This window comes from Pteropus medius, unplaced genomic scaffold (assembly GCF_902729225.1).
Source record: "Pteropus medius unplaced genomic scaffold, Ma_sr-lr_union100, whole genome shotgun sequence".
NCBI lineage: Eukaryota > Metazoa > Chordata > Mammalia > Chiroptera > Pteropodidae > Pteropus > Pteropus medius.
In genome coordinates, this window is record NW_024345481.1 from 3153985 (window position 1) to 3162226 (window position 8242).

General features: G+C 54.4%; 1 long non-coding RNA gene across 1 annotated transcript; it reads right to left on the minus strand.

Annotated features, from left to right (window-relative positions):
- Positions 1 to 1030: 1030 nt before the first annotated feature.
- LOC120611414 (uncharacterized) lies at positions 1031 to 4998 on the minus strand. The gene is made up of 2 exons (XR_005655171.1): positions 4919 to 4998; positions 1031 to 4720 (listed from the first exon to the last, which is right to left on the minus strand). It is a non-coding gene; the product is annotated as an uncharacterized LOC120611414 (long non-coding RNA).
- Between the last annotated feature and the right edge of the window lie 3244 nt (positions 4999 to 8242).

Below are 8242 nucleotides of genomic sequence, written 5' to 3' on the forward strand. Positions count from 1 at the left end.
AGGACAGACAGGGTCACACTTCCAGTGCAAAGTGTCCAGAGAGGACAGGAGTGAAGAAAGACCCCAGGGGCTCGGAGGGTCAGGAACAGGGGCAGATTGAGCGTGGACAGGAGTTGAAGGGAGAGGATCTGAACAGAGCTCGGGCATGACCCATAAGCGCCAAGCTTTCCTCCGGGTGGTGGGTGGTGGGGACATGACACAGGGCAGCCAGGGGGGCCGAAAGGAGCCAGATGAGATGGGGGAGGGGCGCGTGTGTGTGCACACTTGCTGACTGCTGCTTTTGAAAACCTTTTCTATTTTATTCCATCATTCCATTCCATTCAATCATTCTAGTCTGTCATTCTAGTCAATTCTATTTCATGCCATTTCATTCTTTTCTGTTACAACTACTAAATGATGATAGTGTTAAATAAATGGTGAAGTATCTAATCCCATAGGCAAAGATTTCAAGAAAATAAAGGCACGTAACAAGGTCTGTTGGTGCCGTCCTCACTCCTCAGCCTTAGGTCAGGAGGTGCCCTTATCCTGAGCCTGGGTATCTTGGGGCCTCTGCTCAAGGAAAACCAGGCTCCCCTCGGAGCTAGTCACAGGGGAAACCCTGATTTACCTCTCGGCATGCCCTCTCGGCCGGGGCATCCTTCTCTCGTGGCAGAAAGAAAAGGAATGACATCTGAATCTTTTCTAAAGCACAAATTCTCGACGACTGTGTTTCTCTGAGCAGAAGTGACTCTACATTTCCCAGTGTCCCGCTTCGGCTGTCCCCAGCTGGCTAAGAATAATCCCCAAATTTTAAACCATACTTGTGAAGGCTTAAGTGAGGTGCGACAAACAGCCACAGCTCCAAGAAACAATGTTTACAAACTTTTCCCTTAAAAGTCTTCCGTCCTGAGTCCAGGATCAGGGCAACGCAGGATTTTTCACAAAAACAGAAATTTTAAAACGTGTTGGTGCATAAAATGTTCTGTGCCAAATTTATCATAAACGCCAAGTCAGGACTTCAGATAACTCCAGAAACGAGAAAGCAACAATGGGAAGATTTCAGCGGTGTTTATTTCTATTTATAATTCATACCCTGTCAGCTTCTAAACAGGATTTGAGGCAGCCTCCAATAAAAGATGTGCCCAACAAGGTTGCTAAAATGGGAACAGAAAATTGAAAACTCATGCAGAAGGAGGAGGAAGCAAAGAAGGTGACAAAATCACTATGACTCAAGGCTAAACTCCGTGCTGAGCTTTTCGGTTGCTAGCGCGAGGGTGGAGGCATGAAGCCCTGGGAGGTGTCATTCCTGGAGGAAAAGTCGCAAGCAGCGCGTTAGCTCTGCAACGGACATCGACGTGTCTGGTGCTGCCTTCACGTGGTGGCAGCGACAAGGGCCTCTGAGGAAGGTGGCAGGAGTGTCCAGCTCCGCAGCCTGAGGCTGGAGGGGCAGGTGCAGCAGGACATAGGGCACGGCTGGGAGAGGTCTGGCCTAGTGGGGCACAGGTGGCACGAGGGGACCTGCCTGGCCCCGGCCTCCTCCCTGGTCCATCTTCTCCCGAGAGGCCTCCCCCGCCTCTGTCCATGCCCTTGGGCCCCAGGAGCGGCGAGCGGGTGCTAGTGGAGGGCTAGGGGACCCTCGGATGGTCAGCTGGGTGTCCAAGCAAGGCCCTTGCAGTGCCCAGGGGAGCAAGGGCTGAGGGAGGAGAAAGGGGCAGCCGTGGATCTAGGGCCACCCCGCCCTCCACCCCCACATCCTGGAGGATCTCTGGGGAGTCAGAGTTCTGCCTTGAACCAGGTTTCCAGACTCCCTGTCAAGAGAGACTAAACAGATTTCACTTCCCAGCTTGCCCGCTTGATTTCTGCCTGTCACACAGACCGGTGCGCAGGCATTTGGCACAGTGGCCTCCACGAGGGTCAGCCTCAGGCCCTGCGAACGCACTGACTTAGGGCTGACATGGACACTAGGTCCACGTCCGCCGCCGTGGAGACGGAGTGGAGGGCTCTGCGGGCCAGATCTGCGTTTCTCAGAGGTGCGGCCTTGGGAAAAGCGTCCTAACCTCCCCAGGCCGCCATGTCCCCCGTCTCCCGGACCGTTGAGAGGGTTAAATGTGTCAATACATGCAAGTCTCAGAAACGCCACACAAGGGCCATTCTTATTACTACAGGGGCATCTCGGAGGCATTGCAGCTTCCGTCCCAGGTGGCCGCAAAAAATCGAGCATCGAAATAAAGCCAGTCATCATCCTTTCGCTGGCAGAGGGTCTTGCCTTCACTTTATGAAAACAAAAACAAAAACAAAACAAACAAACAAACACGCAACATCTACGAAGCACAATGAATCGGAGAGCAGTCAGAGTCCTGCCAGTGCTGGGTCAGTGACCGTCCCTCACTAAGCGGGTCTCATCTACGTCTCCCTCCCAGCGGGACCCAGAGTACGGGATCGGACGCTGTGCCCAGCAGCTGGAGGTCACTGCAGGGGCCTTTTGGTGCTGCCAGCAGTGGGACCTGACCCCACGTTCTCTGACCCCAGCTGATTCCTACCTCTTGAATTTTGTCAACGGGAAGGTGCAGTGGTCCGTCCCTCACTGTCACACCAGGGCCTGAGGATGGTCCCCGGGATGGTGCTACCCTCCCGTCCACAGCCGCCTCGTGGTTCAACATCTGCCCTAGAGAGACATGGCCGGCCCTACGCCGTTACAGCTCTGCCTTCGCTGTCACCTTCTCTCTTTTAAAATGATTACAGTTAGCATCGGTGAGACCTACTAAAGTGCAGTCCACAGTCTACACTCCGAGTGCTCCCAGACCCCAGTGGGGACACAGGGCTCAGAAATGTCTGGTCATTCGGGTTTGGGCTCTGCCGCCTCCTGCTGGCCACCTGAGGCAGGTGCCTGCCAACGCTGGCCATGGTGCCTCCTTCCTGTCCATTATCCACAGCCAGATCATCCTCCCTCTGCCCCTGCAGGACACTGAGAATGCTTAAAGGGGGACCCTAATCGTCATCATGTCCCCACCTAGTGTCCACCAGGCACTTAATAATTATGCTTTAGATGAATGAATGATGGAAAGGAAATACCAATTTTATAAGGTCACAAGCTCAGCAAATGTCATGGACTTCCCACCGTGTACAGGCAAAGTCCCGGCTTCTCTGCAGCCACGGCCTTTTATAAACAGACTCGCTTCCCACCCCCACCCCGTCCGCCAGCTCGCTGGCCCGGCCTGGGCTCCCGGGCCTCCTACGAGCCTGCCTTCCCCGGCTCCACCTCCATCTCCTGCCCCTTCTAGGCCATTCTCTCAGACGAGGTCTGCAGGGAAGGACTCTCGTCCACGCAGTCCCCTCCCCTCCTGTCATGGTCCATGCTGTCAGCTCGGCTAGCTGACATCTGCTGACTTTGTCTCCCTCCCCAGTCTCCCTCATAAACTACTTGGGCACAGAGACCGGCCAGACACTTCTAAGTACTCACCGGACTTCTGAACGGCCCGAGGGGCCTCTGGGGTCCTGCTGACTCTAATGTGTCTGGTGTTTGTTTGTGCCCGCTCCCTGGGGCGGGGAGTGGAGGTGCTCATTGCACAGTGGCCGCCTGGATGACAGTAAAGATCCTGCCCAGGAGAGCAAAACAGGTGACGGGAGAGAAGGCGCAGAGCTGGGGCTGGGAGGGCGACAGTGACCAACGTGGTCTCGGTCCAGTGAGCGCAGTTGCCTGGGAGGTGTGAGAAGCAGGAAGAGGGGAGGGTGGCTGTCACAGAAGCCTGAGAAGGTTGGTTGTGGCAGCAAGTGGACAATTAGCAAAGATGCTTCCTGTGACACCTTTAGTCTCGAACACCCACAGAGAAGAGGGCTGAGCGCTCAGACTGGGGTCCTGAACCAGCAGCCCCTGCATCCCCTAGGACACGTCAGAAATGCAGATTCTCAGGCCCCACCCTAGACCACTGGGAGGACTCATAGGCCCTGTCCACTCCGACATGGGGCATCTGAGCCTTCCTTTGCACCCCTAGATGCCCAGTGGTCCCCAAACACTCAGGGGTGTGCTGGGTACAAGGGGGGACTGTCCTCCAGATGGTGCCTGGCTTGCTGGCCGTTGTGGCCTCTGGAGCCCAGGACCAAGGGGGCTCACCTACTGGGTGACAGGTGAAAAGTGGGCCAGATCTGGAGGTCCAAGCATCGGGGGGACCCTGACCGGATGTGGGAACAGCGTGCTGTAGGAGGACCATTCCGGGGTCACTTACTGTGAACTAATAACGTTGAAGGCTGTGTGCCAGGAGCATGAGCTGGGAGGTCTCAGGAGCTGGCCGCCCTGTCAAGCATAGGTCATTTGCCCAAAGTCATCGCAGCTGCGAGCGGAGGGGTCAGCTTTGGGGCTGAGGTTGGGATGTGGAGGATGCTTGTGGGGAGTGGGGTGGGGGGTGAGGGGGCAGGTGGGGAAGCAACTGGAGCTAAAGGGGCTCAGATCTCCCCTCCCCCACCAGCGGCCCCTGAAACCCCTTGGGGAGGGTGGCCTGGTTACGTGGGTGCTGCTGTGTGATTGTGAAGAATCTTTAAAATATTTATAATGGGGCTTGTCATAAAGGAGTTTTAGTTGTAAAGAATGTACGTTGGCCTATCGCATACTGAAGAGAGACCTTTAACAACTGGCCATGAGCAAGGACAAGGAAGGGCACTCCTAGCTGAGGACCGGGCACTGGGTAGACCTCACGGGCCACTCTGGGGATCCCGGAACAGGATCATCCACCGACACGTCTTTGTTCTGAAAGAAAAAAAGAAAAAGCCAAGGCTAATTTAGTCTGCCACTACCTGCTCACTCGAGTTTCCTTTTGGAGAGCTAGGGCTGGTTCCGGGGTGGGACCCACCCCCCACCCACCCACGTGAACCCTGGAGGACACCCCAAGAGGTTCTGCAGGGGCTGGTGGGGAGCACTCAGAGGAACACGAGAAGTCATCCAAACCTGGGGACGCTGAACCTCAGCCTTGACCTTCTGCCAGCTGAGAGGTCGGGAAGGCTTGCCCAGGCGTGGAGTAAAGGTCCTTTGCTTTCTGATAGGCTGCGACTCACAGCTCGCTTTTCCAGGTGTCTCCCGGAGTGGTTTGGCAGATAGAAGTAGATGGAGAAAGTCCAGGTGAGTCAGGAGATGTATGGGTCAAGAGTGGGGTGTGGCGTCACCTTCTGGCAACCTTGGAATCACATAAAGAGGGAGGTGGAGAGGGGAGGGGGCGGCTTGGGGTGGGGGGCGCGTGTGCCCCTCGCCCCGCTGGAGGTGCCTTGCATTTAGCCAGGGAGCACCTGAAGTTACGGGTGTTTTTAGGAATGTTTTCTGGGGCAGACCAAACACACGAAGGCATCGAGAGATGCCCGCCTCCCGGGACTGCACCTGACTCAGGAATTGACCACTGTCCTGACCGGGGGAGGCTGCTGTTTTGGAGAAGGTGTCTGCCTCCAGCCTGCCCCACCACTGACCACCCTGGATGCGATCCCTGACCCGCGTGGGGGTGGCATAGCTCTTGTGCCACTGAGCAGCTAGTAGGAGCAGGCAATTTAGAAGCTGGGAGCCACCAAGCCACCGGGATGGCTCAGGGCCCATAAGAGCTGTTTTTCACCCCAGTTCTTAGCCGGGGCGTGGAGTGTGGCAGCGCACATGGACGCCGGAAGGGCCGATACTAACCTGTCCCCCGAACTTATCTCATTGTCTCCCCGCAGATACGGCTCAGGAAAACCAACCGACCTCAGGGTTTGTCATGCTAGGGAATTAATGTGCGATGCACTCAGCTCAGAACGACTTAGTGACCAGTGAAAAAGTAAAGCTGTCAGGCTGACGCTTACATCAAAGGCACAAATTGGGTAGATTAGGTAGAATTACTGGACTTCTTTCTAGGACATATTGGGTTCACAGGGAAGTGGATGGTGGATTGGTTTCCAATTTCTTCCATGAACAACTCTGTGCCCAGGTGACCTGAGCCCACGGTGTTCCCATGTGCCTTCTCCTCCTCCATGGTCTCAGAGTGGAACTTTAGCTCAGGTTCTCTGGCTACAGAATAAAACTCTCCAGCCCAGAGCTGAGGGAGGAGCCTTTTCCCACCCAGCATTGCCAATGCGACCAATGGGAAGAGAGGGGGCTTCTGACATGAAGTGAGAAGTGGCAGGGACTTTTTTTTTTTGAGGTCTTTTGTTCTTGAAGAATGCTCCCCCATCTGGGGGCCTGAGCAAGTCCTACACAGCGAGGCTGCCACCTCCTCCTTGGCTGGATACAAGGTCACCCTGAGTAATATTTGTGTCGATGGATCTTCATCCTATCTGTTTCTTCCTGCTCAGTAGGTCAGAGCTGGTGAATGCATTAGGATCTTGCTTTCCATTTTAATGTCTGGAGCATCGACCCCTGCGAGAGCCCAGGACCCAGAAACTGATTTTTCATCCTTCTGATGTGCTTTTTACTTTCTTGAGTTTGGTGGCCGAGGTAAATGTGGGTGACATGGATGAGAAGGCCACTGTTGGTTTCTCCAGGAGCTGACTGTGTGGGCTTAGACTTGTGGAGAAACCCTCCCTCCCTCCCCCTTTCTCCTCTCCCTCCCCCTCCCCATCCTGCCTCCCCTCCCCCATCCTGCCCCCCGCGCGAAAATGCCTTTTTTCCGATTCGAGTCGTTTTCGTCGCCTGCCGTCGATTCGTGAGCTTTTTCTTTTTTCGATTCGAGCCTTTTTCTTTTCCTTTGTTTTTTCGATCTCGAGTTTTTCTTTTCTTCTTTTTCGCTTTTATTTTCTTTCGATCTCGAGCTTTCGCCGAGCCGACGTCTGAGCTGTTTTTCGCCGAGCTTTTTCCCGCCCCCGATCTTGTTTTTTCGATTCGAGCTGTTTTGTCGATTTTCCCGCGATTCGAGCCTTTTTCTTCCCGAGCTCGCCTTTCGATTCAGATGTTTTTTTTTTTTCATTTACATTTTCTTCGATCTGAGCTTTTTTCGATCATTCTGTTTCCTTCCTTCCTTTTCTCCGCTCTCTTCCTTCCTTCTCAGACTTATCCTGTTTCTTCCTTCCTTCTCTCCTTGCTCCTTCCTTCCTCGTATCCTGTTTTCTTCCTTCCTTTTTCTGTCTCCCTTCCTTTCCGGTTCTTTTCTTTATTTGTTTCCCTTTTCTATCTCCTTCTCTTTCCTTTATTCTTTTTCCTTTCCTCTCTCCCTCTTTTCCTCACCCCGCCCTCTCCTCCTTACTTCCTATTCTTCCTAAGGGCTCTCCTGGGCTTCGTCTTGAACCTGAAGAAACAGCCAGAGCGAATGCCTGCGTCATTCAGGGACGTAGGTGTTTCTCTAAGGTCTCACCTGATCCTGTGTTTTTAACCCAGCCTTTCGCTCCCTGATCCCTCAGTAATATTTGAAATATTGAGAAGTTAAAGCAAACGAATGTGCTCCTGTGATATGGAGTCTGCCCCAACTCATCGTTAGCAGACACATCAGAGACGTCACATTTGGTCAGTCCCCACGGGTTTGTTGAGCCAGAGCCCCGTCTTGCACATCGGGGTGGCATCTACCTCCAGCTCTGGGTAAGCCTGGATGAGGTGCCGTGATCCCGCCCCCACGCATCCCGCCTGCCGGCGTGGAGCCGTCCTTGTCACTGACTATGCTGCATCACCGTGACCCCCTCTTAAACAGGGGTCGGTATGTGATGACGTGCTCTTGCCACGGATATTGTGCCACACTCATAATAAAATTCATGGAAAGAGGATCAGGGCTGGCCCAGGAGCAAGCTCAGAGCGAAGGGCGTCCTCGGTCATTCTTACATTTGAAGAGAGGTCTTCTTTCGGCGTTGCATGAGATGTGCCACACTAGCGTTGTCTTAGCTTTGTGAGCTCTGTCACAACGAAACGTCTCTAGTAGCTGAGCCACTGTGGACTGAAGGGAGATGGAAGGACACAGGCAAGGGGCACAGCGGTGACGGTCCACATCGGTAAACACACCACAGGGTTCCAGACGGGGCTGTCTGCCACCTGGGCTTCGCTCGCAGCGGAATCAGAGGGATCCAGCCCCTACAGCGGGGACGGCTGGAGAAGACAACCAGTAGCAACGAAATAAAAACAAGCACATTCCCATCGCCCAAGCTGGCAGAGCAAAGGGGCCCTGCAGAGTCTGGCACAACTGGGTAAGAACTGTCAAGTCCCAACTTTCTTTCATACTCAGTTGCTTCAACGTTCTCCTCGTAGACAGCCTGCCACACGTGCTGGGGACCCGGGTCTGCAGCCGAGCCTCTCCTTCCAGGAAGCCCACCTGGATGTGCGCCGTGGAGTGTGTCT